General features: G+C 47.8%; 1 protein-coding gene and 1 long non-coding RNA gene across 4 annotated transcripts in view; one reads left to right on the top strand and one right to left on the bottom strand.

Moving 5' to 3' along the window:
* The window catches only part of SMPD3 (sphingomyelin phosphodiesterase 3), an 89,952-nt gene that overhangs the window by 50,043 nt on the left and 26,232 nt on the right, over nucleotides 1–13,677 (top strand). The window contains exon 2 of one of the 3 annotated variants that reach the window (XM_012437440.2): nucleotides 12,085–12,143. The exons of 1 other annotated variant lie outside the window; for it this stretch is intronic. The gene's annotated coding sequence lies outside the window, so the exon portion shown is untranslated. Of the gene's footprint in view, nucleotides 1–12,046; nucleotides 12,144–13,677 lie in introns of those variants that run through there. One more of the 3 variants, XM_064383219.1, reaches the window with a different exon arrangement.
* Nucleotides 217–12,090, bottom strand: LOC110568639 (uncharacterized). Its single transcript, XR_002478875.2, has 2 exons — nucleotides 12,003–12,090; nucleotides 217–481 (listed from the first exon to the last, which is right to left on the bottom strand). It is a non-coding gene; the product is annotated as an uncharacterized LOC110568639 (long non-coding RNA).

Raw genomic sequence — 13,677 nt, 5'->3', positions numbered from 1 at the left:
TTCTGTGGCTAATGGAATGGCATTTCACATAGGTCCACATTTTTCTCATTCCTAGATGGCTTTTCTTTCTAAACTTGGGAACATGAAGATTCTATTTTAAGAACATGAATTACTGTCCAATTTTAATGTAACTAATGCAAACCAAAAACCAACTTTGAACTGAGGAAACAAAAGCAATTTATGGGGTAATTTTGTGTTCACATCCCTCAAGATTGCTTGAGAACACTTGTCTGATGCATTTATTTCTGGTCAAGGGAAATGAATAGCCAGCTGTTTGGTGGTTTCTGGAGAACAAGGTGAAGGTTGGCCACATCGGCCTGGAAGACTCCGGCTCGGCCATCTCAGGCCAGGATCCTCCGTGGGGCCCAGAGAGGTAGTGTCAGGAAGGTAAAAATAGCATGAGGGATTCGGCACCAGCTTTCTGACACACGGTTTTCTCATCCCAGGGACTGCCACGTAGGGCCCTTCTTTTCCAGCTATTCTAAGTGAAAAAGAAAAAAGTAAGATTATTTGAGAACTAAATAAAAACAGTGCTATATTTTAACCACCTTTTCTGTGATCTTCTTCCTTTCCCAAGTGCTCTTTTTGGCTCTTCTTTCCTCACCAAGCCAAAAATGGGATGAGCCCCAAGCGTCTGTCCTTGACCCCCTTTTTTCCTCCGCCTGTTCTCCCTGAGAACAACATCCACAGCTGCAGCTCCAGCAGGGGTCCAGGTGGCTACAGCCCCAGCACATTCCAGAGGCCCACCCACCTCTTGGACTCCCTCCCTCCCCGACCAGATTCTGCATCTCCCTCTGGAAGGCTGCCTTTGGGGGATATTCCTCCCTGTGGTTGTCATCCCCTGGCCTTGCCTGCCTGTTTGACCTGTGACCCAGGTCCCAGACCTCTAGAGGCCACCTCTGGGGTGGTGCCGGGAGCAATGGGGGCTCCCTGTAGGAGGCCCTAAGATGAAGCACTGCCACCAGAGGAGGGGGGAAGGCTTCCTGGAGAAAGGCCCCCCAAAAAGGCAAGAAGATGAGGAGTTAACTAGGTGAGGCGTGGAATTCCAGGCTGGGAAAGGCTCTCCTGGAGAAAGAATGGGACCAAGGAGGAAAGAGGAGAGCTCAGAGGACAAGCTGGGCAAGAAGCGCACAGGAGAGGAGGCACACGTGCGTGGGGCGTGGATTTTATCCTGGGGACTATGAAAGAGTTAGCTGGGAGGGTGCCCAAGTATGTATCTAGAAAGATCATTCTGGCTTCTGTCTGGAGAACAAATGGAGAGGGCACAAGGCCTAGAGACACCAGGGAGAGACAATGGGCTCGACTAGGGTGTTCCCCATTGCCCCTCGGCCCCACAGCAGAACTCTGCCTGGTTCCTGCTGGGTTTATACCTCCCAATCCCCACTGGCTCTCTGACCATTCAGACATCCAGGACAACAGTTGATGGATGAATTCATACCTGAGTGTTAAGAACAAATCATGGCAGCATCCACCTTGAATCCCTCTGGGACAGAGCAGGGGTGCAGGTAAGAGGTGAGGGTGGTGGCTAGCAAGACTTCCCAACCCCTGGGAGTTTCCTCCCTTACCTGTGGGTGCCTCCTGTGTATTAGGGAGCCCTACCAATCAAAATGCTAACCAGGATGGGGCCATAGATATAAGTCTTGCCCACAGAATCTGTGCCACCCTCTAGCTGTGTGACTGAGCAAGTCACTTATGCCCCTCCGAGCCTCAGTTCTCATCTCTGAGTGCGGGATCAATAATACCTACCCTCCCCAGGCTGCTTAGGGGATGAAACAAGACGTTGTGCACTGAATGCTCTGAACACAGTGCCTCGCACACAGTGGGTGCCCCAAAACATTTTTGATGTAATCGTATTGATGAGGATGATGATTCCAGTAAGCTACAGGCACTCACAACACACACATGTGAGTTCACACACTTTTCAATGTGAAGTCTCCATGTTGCGTTTTCATTTTGTTTTGTTTTATGACAAAGTAGTCTCACTGAGATTGAAGCACTAATTCAAACCATGGGGAGCAGTTTCTCACAGCTCCTGCTGTGCCCCCTGGTGTGTACAAAGGGAATCGAACCTTCTGGTGATGGACATGCCCGCCTGGCTAGAAATCACTTTATTGATTAGACCGAGGTTCCGGGAATGCCTCTATCAGGGACTGGGCCCTGTGCTTGGAGCTCAGGGGGCTCCAGGCTGCCAGTACAAAGCCCAGGGGTGTGAGACTGAGGGGAGGGGGGTTCAAAGCTTTAGAGCTGAGCCTTAGATGGGTGTCAGGTGGACCACCTGGGGTGTTTCAGACACCAGGGACAGCATGTGCAAAGGCATGGAGGCATGAAAGAGCCTGGTATGTTCTAGGAACAATGAAAGCTAGAGGTCGGAGCCATCAGATCAAATCAGTGGGAGAGAGGGAGGGGCAGAAATGAGGCTGGGGAGGGCAGGGCCTGGTCACTAGGGGCCCTCAAGCCAGGCCAGGTAGAAAGATGGATCCTAGGGGTAGAGGGAGATCTGGAGATGCTGGACAAGGGCGGAGTGAGCTCAGAGCTGCTGGTGGGAGGATCACAGGCTTTAGCCCAATTAGGAGGGAAGGAGCTCAATGCAGTCAAGACAGGAGGAGGCCCTGGTGGAGGTGACAGCCAGGGAAAGAGGGGGAACAGGGACTAGAAACAGACTCAGGAACTGGGAGTAATTGGCCTTGACTCTGGACAGGACACTTGCAGCTGAAGGAGGGGTCGAGGACAGAGTGGACAACTAGGGGCTGTGCCCACTGAGGCTGGAAGGGCAGGGCTGGGCTGCCCAGGCCAGGCACACTGTGCTGAGGCACCCATGAGACAGGACTCTGCTCCTGCCTTCACGCAACCACTTTAAGTCTGTTTTTCTCTCTTTAACTGCCACAATAGGAAACCAAGGTCTTTTTCATTGTTTAATATATTTCCTCATTTTTAATTAAAAAAAAAAAAGTAAGTGGAATGTTTTCTATATCCTTCTCAAACAGAAAAGCAACATTACCTATATAAACATGGTCTCTCATGTATAAGAATGTCTAGATGCTACTTTTCCCTTGATATATTTTTTTAAGGCAGTTTAGGCACCGGGATGAAATTTAGAGTTGTCCCCTTGGTGCTCAGCTAGCTGCCCCTCAGGATCAGCCCCTAAGTGGGTCCAGACTAGGGCAGCCACAGGCCTGAGCTCAGCTGCCCTGACTCAGGCTTCTTGTCGCTTAAGGGCTTGAGGTAAACTGGGACATGATAGCTATGGGACTCACTATGGGACTGAGATCTTCCCTTGAAGCCAGAGGGTACATTCTAAACCCTGGAGATGATGACATTTTGATAAAGTTTAAAAAAAAAAAAAAAACTACTTCACTTTGCAAGACAAACAGCTAATAAAATAGAATCTTTTTTGGTAACCACCCATACACCAATCAATCTGTCACTCGAAAAGCTGGTTCCCGAGAAGTGTGAAATGAGGCCACTCTGGAGTTCTGTGGGAACAGAGAGCCCTTGAGAAGCCTTCCTCTCAACCAGATTACAGTTACCACCCAACACAGGGAAAATCTCTGATTCTGAGTACAGGAAATACATAGCTAATGAGTTGTTCAATCAATACAGACTTTTGGAAGGTGAGCCATGAGGTTGGGGGTCACTGTTACACTGTTTTACGTGCTACCAGCCCACACTATCACCTATAATTCTGCCTCTTTTTTTTTTTTTTCCAATTCCAGCCCCCTTGGGAAAGATATATATAAGCATTTCCCACTCGCGGGGGCTAGCGAAGGGAGTGATGCCACGGGGGCCTCTTTTACACTACAGCTATTCAAATAAGAATTTAAAACAAAGGGTCATTCAACACCACCAAAAAAATCAATAGGACAAGCCTCAGTCATAAAACACATCTGTGTGCCCACCTGAGGCTACCATTGGAAAGAGACTTCACCTCACTCACTCTCTCTCTGTCTCTAGCTCTGCCTGGTTGCCTCTTGTTTTTTCTGTTTTCCCATAGCTCTAATTCCCTATTTCAACAAACAAAAAAGTCTCTTATTGTCCGTAGGATACAGTTTAAGTTATCATAAGTCTTTTGGGGAACAAGATAAAATAAATGAATTAGTTAATCAGAACCTGCCTAAAGCAGCTGTGACTAAAGAATTCTGAGTCCTGCAGTACTAAAGTTAGAGGGAAAGCAGATGGCTACAAGTGCTAAATGATGAACAGCAGTGTCTGCACTCAGTAGGCACCCAATAAATGTCAATTAATTTATTTTTTAAATGATGGAATCTGAAGGAACAAATAAAATGAACTGGATAACTACTCTGAAAGTAATAAATGACAATAAAATGCTAACAGAAACAGATCAGAAAAAAAAAATAGCCATAATTCCATGGTGAAAATTATAAAACAATTGGAAAACAACTGGAAGTAGTAATTGGCATAACAGAAACAAATAGAACAAAGAAATTAGTGATGTTGAAGGTAAGGTAAGACATGAAACCAAAAATGTAGACAAAGGAAACAGAGGAGCAAATAAATGATTTGGAAAATGGAAAATGGTATGACAGTCCTAAAGTAGGCCTAGAAGAGAGAGATGAATGGAGTAACACATAAAGGAGACATCAGAAAAGAAATAATATAAGAAAAGCTTCCAGAAATGAAAAAACAGCTCCACCTAGAACTAAAGAAAACACACTGTGCCTTTCAAGTGCAACTCTGAGAAAAAGAAATAAGCATTTGCTAGTTTAAATTTTGAATTATAAATTATCCAACAAGCTGAAATGAAGGGAGATATATTCTTCTGAAATTGGGTAAGAATGACAAGAGAACTGACATCACAAACATTGAAGACAAAATGAGCCTTAAAAAAAAATGTGCAATTCTAACTGCACAAGTGGATTCTAATCACATCACTTATGCTCCTAAACAAGACTTGTTCTCTACAAGTAGGGGAAAACAAAGTCAAGTAAAAATTAGGGGAAAGTTATGCACAATTATACTTTTTTAAAGCAAAGGAGAATATCTGACTTTTACAAAAATATGAAAGACAAAAGCTATCTTACATAACAAGAAATTAGAATTAGAATGGACCAATTGAAGAAAGAAAGAATAAGTGATCTGACAAAATGTAGTCACTCTCAAGAGTTCACCTACACTCTAATAATTCTCAAACCGGCTCCAATCCAGACCTCAACTCTGAGTTTTGGGTCTGACTATCCCACTTCCGTCTGGGCACGTCTATGCAAATGTCACAAAACACCACAAACCCTGCCTTCACCCATTCACCCACCCACTAGTAAAGTGAGCAACTTTACTAGCCATATAGTTACCTGAACCAGGAGACTGCTGAATAAATTCCTGTTCCATGTTTCCTTTTTCTTTCTTTCCTTCTCTTTCTTTCTTTCTTTCTTTTTTTTTCTTTCTCTTTCTTTTTTTTTTCTTTCTTTCTCTTTCTTTCTTCTTTCTTTTTTGAGAGAGTCTCACTCTGTCGCTCAGGCTGGACTGCAGTGGCACCATCTTGGCTCACTGCAACCTTAACCTCCCAGGTTCAAGCAATTCCCCTGCCTCAGCCTCCCGAATAGCTGGGACTACAGGCTTGCACCACCACACCCGGCTAATTTTTGTATTTTTACTAGAGATGGGGTTTCACCATGTTGGCCACGCTGGTCTTGAACTCCTGACCTCAAGTGATCTGCCTGCCTGGGCCTCCCAAAGTGCTGGGATTACAGGCATGAGCCACCACGCCCAGTCTCTTGGTCCATTTTCATGCTACCCAACTACCCCTTGGTCCCCATCCATTTGTAAAAGTCTGCTCGGGATGCTATAACAAAATACCACAGACTAGATGGCTTAAACAACCAAAATTTAGCTTCTCACAGGTAAGAGGCTAGAAGTCTGAGATCAAGGTTCTGGCTGATTCAGTTTCTGGTAAGGGCTCTCTTCCTGGCTTGTAGACAGCTGCCTTCTCACTAAGTCTATATATGGCTTTTCCTTGGTTCCTGTGAGCACTTTGGCATCTCTTCTTTTTTTTTTTTGAGACAGCATCTCATTCTGTCTCGCAATCTTAGTTCACTGCAACCTCTGCCTCCCAGGTAACTGGGACCACAGGTGCATGCCACAGCCAGGTGCATACCTGGCTAATTTTTGTCTTTTAAGTAGAGCCAGGGTTTCACCATGTTGGCCAGGCTGTTCTAACTCTTGGCCTCAAGTGATCCTCCTGCCTTGGCCTCCCAAAGTGCTAGGATTACAAGCATGAGCCACCAAGCCTGGCCCGGCATCTCTTCTTATAAGAATACTAATCTTATCAGATCAGGACCCACCCTTATTAATGACCACCTTTAAACTTAATTACAAATGCTCCTCAACTTATCACGTGGTTACATCCCTATACAGCAATTGTATGTTGAAAACACAGTTCCTTGAAAATGCATTTAATATACCTAAACTAGCGAGCATTGTAGCCTAGCCTAGCCTACATTAAACATAGTCAAAACACTCACATTAGCCTACAGTTGGGCAAAATCATCTAACAAAGCCTATTTTATAATAATAACTAACATTTTATAATAAACTAAAATAATAGAAAAGGTCAAAATTCAAAGTACAGTTTCTATGGAATGTCTATTACTTTTGCATCATTGAAAAGCTAAAAAAAATCTTGGCCAGGCACAGTGGCTTATGCATGTAATCCCAGCACTTTGGGAGGCCAAGGCGAGCAGATCACCTGAGGTCAGAAGTTCGAGACCATCCTGGCCCACATGGTGAAACCCCCATCTCTACTAAAAAAAAAAAAAATTAGCTGGGTGTAGTGGTGGGCGCCTGTAATCCCAGCTACATGTGAGACTGAGGCACAAGAATCGCTTGAACCCAGGAGGTGGAGGTTGCTGTGAGCCGAGATGGCGCCACTGCACTCCAGCCTGGGTAACAGAGTGAGGCAAACAAAAAAAAAAGAAAAGTTGAAAATTCTTAAGTTGCACCATCATAAGTCAGAGACCATCTATACTTCCTTAGAGCCTCCATCTACAAATGCAGGCACACAGTGGGTTTAGGGCTTCAACATACAAATCTGTTGGGGACACAAACATTCAGTCCATAACACCATTCTACCCTCTCAGATGTCCCCCAGATTCGTGACCCCTCTCTTTTCCCACTGCCTTGGTTCTGCCGTCTCCCTGCTTTGGCTACTGCCCTGGCCTTCCTGCTTGTCTCCCCTCCTGCCCACCCCATGCTTCCTGTGGAATTATCTTTCCAAATGGATAACTGATCACTGAATGCCTACAAAGAGTTTTCACCAATATCATCTCATCTAATTCTCCCAACAACCTTGCAAAGTAGTAGAAACCCAAGGCTGAGAGAGCCTAAATGAAGGCCCAGTGTTGCTCAGGGCCAGATGTGAACTTAGATTGGACTCTGAAGTGCACACTCTTTCTAAGTGTGCCTCCCACCTTTGTAATCCAAACTTCCAAAAGGGTGTCAGGTCCACAATATACACAACAATTAATGACTGGCATATGAATGGGCTTCACATGTAATCATAACTTCATCAGTATTTACAGTCAAGCTGATTTCCCTTCTGAGTCCAACTAACAGAGATCCAGGCCCTCTGTTTTGCTGCTACTTTGGGAGAACTGAGGAGTTAACATTTTATTAATCAAAACAAAAATGTGTACCTTTCCTGTTTAAGACAATTCCCTCATGTGACTTCAATTATTTACTAGCAGATTTATTTGCACTTTAAAAGGCAGAACTTTTTCAAGCACAAAATGACAAAGGAATTACTGTTTGTCTTAATTCTCCATTAGCTGATGTCCTAATCTTTGTTCACTAACGTGGGGGCACTGTCCCACTCACTGGAAAACCAATTTGAACCAACCACGTGAGACATTCACCTCCCTATAGTGTTACTCGGAGACCCAGCAGGTTTGAGGGGCAGCTTCTCTCACCAGCCATCCCTAGCAGCTACTATGGGATACTTCTGCATCTCTCTCCGAGAGTCTCACCCAAATGCAGACAGGCTGCCTGACCAAACCTGTCTAACCATGCCACCCTCCCTTGCCTTGGTATTGGTGTCAGAGGTGTTTGAACAAGAGCAACTCCATCTTGAAAACATGCTGGCTAAAATGAGGCTGAGATGTACTGGGCTGCATTCGCAGAAGGTTAGGCATTCTTAATCTTTGTTTGTTTATTTTGACAAAGGGTCTCACTTTGTCACCCAGGCTGGAGTGCAGTGGTGCCATCACAGCTCACTGCAGCCTCAACCTCCTGGGCACAAGCGATCTTCCCACGTCAGCCTCCCAAGCAGCTGGGACTACAAGCATGCGCCACCACACTCAGCTAGTATGTGTATAGTTTTTAGAGACAGGGTTTCACCATGTTGCCCAGGCTGGTCTCAAACTCCTGAGCTCAAGAGATCTGCCTGCCTCAGGCTCCCAAAGTGCTGGGATTACAGGTGTTGGCCATCACATCCAGCCTAGGTTAGGCATTCTTAGTCATAGGATGAGATAGGAGGTCAGCACAAGATACAGGTCACAAAGACTCCGCCGATAAAACAGGATGCAGTAAAGAAGCTAGTCAAAACCTGCCAAAAGCAAGAGGGTGACCAAAACGACCTCTGGTTGTCCTCACTGTTCATTATATGCTAATTATAATGTATTAGCACGCCAAAAGATACTCCCACCAGCGCCATGAAGGTTTACAAATGCCAGGGCAATGTTCCAGAAGTCACTCTTGGTTTTATATGGTCTAAAAAGGAGAAGAACCCTCAGTTTCAGGGATTGGCCACCCCTTTCCTGGAAAATTCATAAATAATCCACCCCTCATTTAGGACATGATCAAGAAATAACCATAAAACTAGCCAACCAGCACCCTCAGGGCTGCTCTGTTTCTGAAGTAGCCATTCTTCTGTTTCTTCGCTAATGAACTTGCTTTCATTTTACTCTGTGGATTCGCCCTGAATTCTTTCCTTTTCTGGATCAGGACGCCTTTCCCGTAACACTGAGGGCTTAAAGGTAACTCTTTCACTAGGGTTCAGTCAAGACTTTTCCCCAAGGTGAGCAGCCGCTCTTCACCTTCACTCACCCTAAACTTCAACTGTAGAATGAGGCTGAGCGGTCCCAGGTCTGCATGTAGTCCGACACTGACAGATGGAAGGCTGTGCCACTTTGCGTACATTACTAAACCTGTAGGCTCGAGCCTCATCGAAGGTACCTGGCCCCAGTATCACCATGTGGGTAAATAAATCAACCTCCTAGGTGCCAGGCCCTTTACAAACATTATTTCTGGACCTGTGAAGTCAGTGTTATCCTCATTTTAAGAAGGCAGAAACCAAGGCTTAGAGAGAGGCCCTGGGGAACGGGTCCGTCCATCTCCACAGCTGGTTCTGCTACACAGGAGAGGTGGAGGTATCCAGGAACCTGACCAAGCTCAGTGCATCCAGGGACGTAGTCTCCCTTGGAGCTGCACGTCCATCAGGGGTCACCTCAGGTGCTAGTCTGCGGTCTTGGGGCCTGTGGGCTTGAGGCCTCCTGGTAGACAGGCAGGCGGGTGCGTGCTTGGGACCACTGTTGGCTCCGAGGACACTGCCTTGCTGTGCTGGGTAAATGGCCCACTTTCCACACCCGCCCCCCAGGCCCTCCCCGCTCTGCTCCCACTGCCTATTTAAGCCAGAGGCCTGACTCGGCCCAGGTACGAGCCTGCCGGAGCCAGGAGAGCAGCACTGCAGGCCCCGCTCAGCCGGGGATGAAAGGTTCTTCTGTTTCACCCTTTCCTACCACCGGTGCGTTTTGAATGATGATGCTGAGCAGGGTTGGAGCAGGAGCGGATTCTGCTCGCCTGGGAGTATATTGAGATGGGTAGCTGGCAGAGGGAGGTTCTGATTGAATTTTTCCCATTTCTAATCCCTGACTTGATGTGATCTTATTTTCAAAGAGGGAAAAAGTCTGTGGTTTGTGAAAGGATAGGGGGAGAGCATATTTCAAAACAAGGCCTGGCTCAGAATATCAATGATCTGACATGTTTCTCTTTTCTTTTGAGAAAAGACAAGGGCCTATAATTTCAAGGTTGTCGAGATTCCATCTCCCCTCAGGAACCCCTCCCTAAATAGCCAGTTCTTGTCATTTAATTCTATTGTGGAAAAAAAAAATCATGCAGAGATTTTTCAGAAGAGTCGGTGGGGCATGGGAGTGCAGGTAGAGGGTGGGGAGGGGGGCGTGCAGCTGTGCAGCTGGTGGGGGACAGTTTGGGAAATGTTGGAGGCCAAAGATCCTTCTTGACAAACTTCTCACTGAGGGATGAGAGGTGAGCTCCTCCCCACTTACAGACAGGGCAGTGAGGGCTGGGAGTCACACAGGCTCAAATGGCTCAGGAGTGCTCTGCCTCCTTTATGTCCAATGCCAGATGCTCGAGAGCCTGTGGTCTGGGTCAGGTCAGCCCAGCAAGAGGGTGAAGGACAGAGGTGCATGCAGGTTGTCAGCTAACGGTGGGTAAAGAGGCAGGAGTCCCAAGGACAGAGGACAGGCCAGGACAGGCCAGGACAGCAGGTCACTCTCTGCTTCCCGGCAGGCTGGACTCCCCAGGCTGGGGAGGGGTGCTTGCCAGGTACTTAGCTCAGAGGGCAAAAGCCAGGGTATCCATGTGGACATAAGGGTTCCTGGGGAACCCAGGTCACCACGTGCAGAGCGTGGACCTGCCGGGCTCTGGCTTCCTTCTTCCCACTCTGATCTGGCAATCTCCAGTGCCTGTGCTCATTTGGTACTGGCCATGGCCATCCAAGATCTTGTAGTGGCCCCTAGTGTTACAGAGGAGGGAGCCTCTGAGGCTCAGAGGCTAAATGACTTGCCCAAGATCAATGGCCTAGACCAGAACGGGGACTCACTGGAGCCCAAACCTTTTCTGTGCAAATTTGTAGTCAGAAGGGAGCCATTTGTTTGCTGTGGAGGAGACGCTCCTGCCAGCACGGCTGCAACATCTTCAGCTAGGGGACAGAGAATGGACTGGGCCTCGGCTTTCATATTCTTCTGAAAGTTTGGGTGATTTGCATAGTAAGTGTACATAAGGGATGGGTTATGAAGAGTGATGGGTCATCCTACTCCGGATGAAGGGGTGGTAAGAGGGCTTTGGGCTGGGCCATGGGACTGACTTAAGGTGGAGCGAACAAGGACAGCTGTGGCTGCGCTGGGCACTGGGCAGGGGTTGCTGAACTTGAAGCAGAGACTGGGCCTGAGATAGGGGGCGGGCCCTGCAGCCAAGGATTTGGCAGGTTGGTAGGAGAAGGCCTGGGCTGAGGCCAGAGGCGGGACTAGCGGGCAAGGGCGGGGACTACAAACTGGGACGGGGCCCAAGTGTGGAGGGCAGCGTCCCCAGAGCATAGTGCCAGGATCCCTCACCTCTGTCAGCAAGGGGTGCGGTGACATCGTGTCCAAAGGCCTAGGGTCACATGAGTTCCCTCCCAGCTGTTCCCTCTGAAGACCCCATTGGGTTCACGAGGTGTCCTGCTGAGCCTCCCTTCCGCTGGCCTGCCTACCCTCCCCCTTATCTGCCACCAGATCCCTCTGGTTCCTCTCAATGTTGCTCTTCGTCCCCTCATCCACCCCATCCCGGTGGCCACTGTCCCTCTTCCCTGTCCTGAGTTCAGCTCTCTCCTACCCTCAAGTATCTTAGAGAAGCAAGATAGCACAAAGCTCCTAAAGCTCTGATTATTCAGGTTCTCCCATCAGATTAACCCTGGGCCCTGCGGCTGGAGTTTTTGAATTCACGTTTTTCCCACCCTCCACCTTCACCCCGCACCCTCTGAGCCCGGCCTGGGTCCCAGTGTCCACGTGGAGGGATCGTCCATCCCATCCTCGGAGTCCTCCCCTCTTGGCAACCCTCCTCCCTGAAAATCCTCACACAAACCTCGGGCCCCGCCCACTGCGGCTGCACTTCGTCCGCTGGAACTGCCAGGCACACACCTTCACCCTGGCAACGTGGAGGGTGTGGCAGTGCCTCTGGCCGAAGGTGAGGCCTCTTGGTCTTTGTACCTGGCTCACCTGTTCTGGGCTGCTTGCTGGCTGTTGGGTGAGTTCCCGAGATTGTTCCAGGCACCTCTGTGAACTGCCCATCTCCTTTCAGGTCTGTGGTGACAGCTCTTCAGAGACAAGGACAGTAAAGTCCCAGTGGCTCCTCCTCAGGTAAAACCAAGGCTTCTGGAACCAGAGGGGTGGGGTGGGGGTGGGTAAGGGGGTGCTCCAAGCCTTTCCTCATGGGCTACTTGTTAGTGTTTTTATAGAGATAGTCTGTGAGATTAAGAAAAGGCTCTCCTGCTTGTTAAAATGTTTGAAAACCACAGCTCTGGGGTGAGCAATCTGGAGCTGGCCATCTGGGTCCCATCCTGACCTCAAGTGGAGTGCAATACACCCAGTCTATGGAGAAAATACTAATTCCTTCAATATATGGGAAAAAGATTTGAAGCAGCACTTCATAAAAGTAAAGGAATACAAATTAAGTACCCTGAAAAATGTAACCAGATACCGCTTCCACTAAACTATCAAAAACATTTTTTTTTTTTTTGAGACCTGTCTTACTGTCTCTGGGACTGGAGTGCAGTGGTGCAATCTCGGCTCACTGCAACCTCTACCTCCTGGGCTCAAGCGTTCCTCTCACTTCAACCTCCTGAGTAGCTGGGACTACAAGTACACGCTGACACACCTGGCTGATTTTTGTATTTTTTGCAGAGACTGGGTTTTGCCATGTTGCCTTAGCTCGTCTCCAACTCCTGGGTTCAAGTGATTTGCCTGCCTTGGCCTCCTAAAGTGCTAAAAACACATTTTTTTAATGTTAAAACCCAGAGTTGGTAAGGATGTTGTGAAACACGCATTCTCAAACAATCAGTAAATTGACAGAACCTTGGTAGAAAGTAGTTCAGCAGTATGAATCAGAAGTTTTAAAGTTTACTGAGTAATTCTACTCTTGACTCCATCCCAAAGAAGTAATTCAGACTACTGGGCCAGTCTCAGGAATAAAAGCAGAAGCTAGCGACTCCTGACAGTCAGAAACCTCAGACTAGGAGCCAGAACAAGACCATTGTAAGAACCCACTCCTTCCCAAATATTGACAAAGTAAGTGTTTTCAGGGTTGTCAGTGTGGTCACCAGGCTGGGGGCAGGGAGATGTGGGGATCCAAGGTGGCGGTTACTGGATGGAAGAAGGAAAGGGGAAATAGATGAGACCAGCAGCTCGCAGGGAAGGAGGAAGGAGACCATTGGAGTTTTCACCAAGGGCTCAGTGGGGGTGGGTGGCAAATGTTACCTGCAGGGGACCGAAAAAAGAGGCAAAGGTCTTGTTTTGTGGGAATCGAGGGGGAAGGACAAGAGGGACAGTGTAGGGAATGTTACTCTTCCCCAGGAACTTGTCCTGGAAGTAAGGGTGGTTCTGGATGGTGTTCATTTACGTATTTCTGGATATGTTTGCATATCACTTATATTCAGCCTTGGCAAGAAAAGTAGAGAGAAAAAGGAAATTGGAGTCAGGTGACTTGGCTGCACCTCTCATGGACCACCATTTACCTCTCTGAGTCTCTGTTTCCTTATCTGTAAGTGGGGCCAGCCGTACCTATTTGGGGTAGTTGTGCAGTGTAGATGCACCCCTAGTGTGAAAAGCACATTCTGTGAGGTGTGTGCTAGGCGATGTCTTCTCTGATGTCCCCAAGAGGCGCCCCGTTACTCCT

The sequence above is a fragment of the Aotus nancymaae genome, unplaced genomic scaffold (genome assembly GCF_030222135.1).
Source record: "Aotus nancymaae isolate 86718 unplaced genomic scaffold, 86718_ANA_hifiasm-v0.15.2.pri h1tg000030l, whole genome shotgun sequence".
NCBI classification, from domain to species: domain Eukaryota; kingdom Metazoa; phylum Chordata; class Mammalia; order Primates; family Aotidae; genus Aotus; species Aotus nancymaae.
The sequence above is the reverse complement of the archived record's forward strand: the minus strand, read 5'-3'. Positions and strand labels throughout refer to the sequence as shown.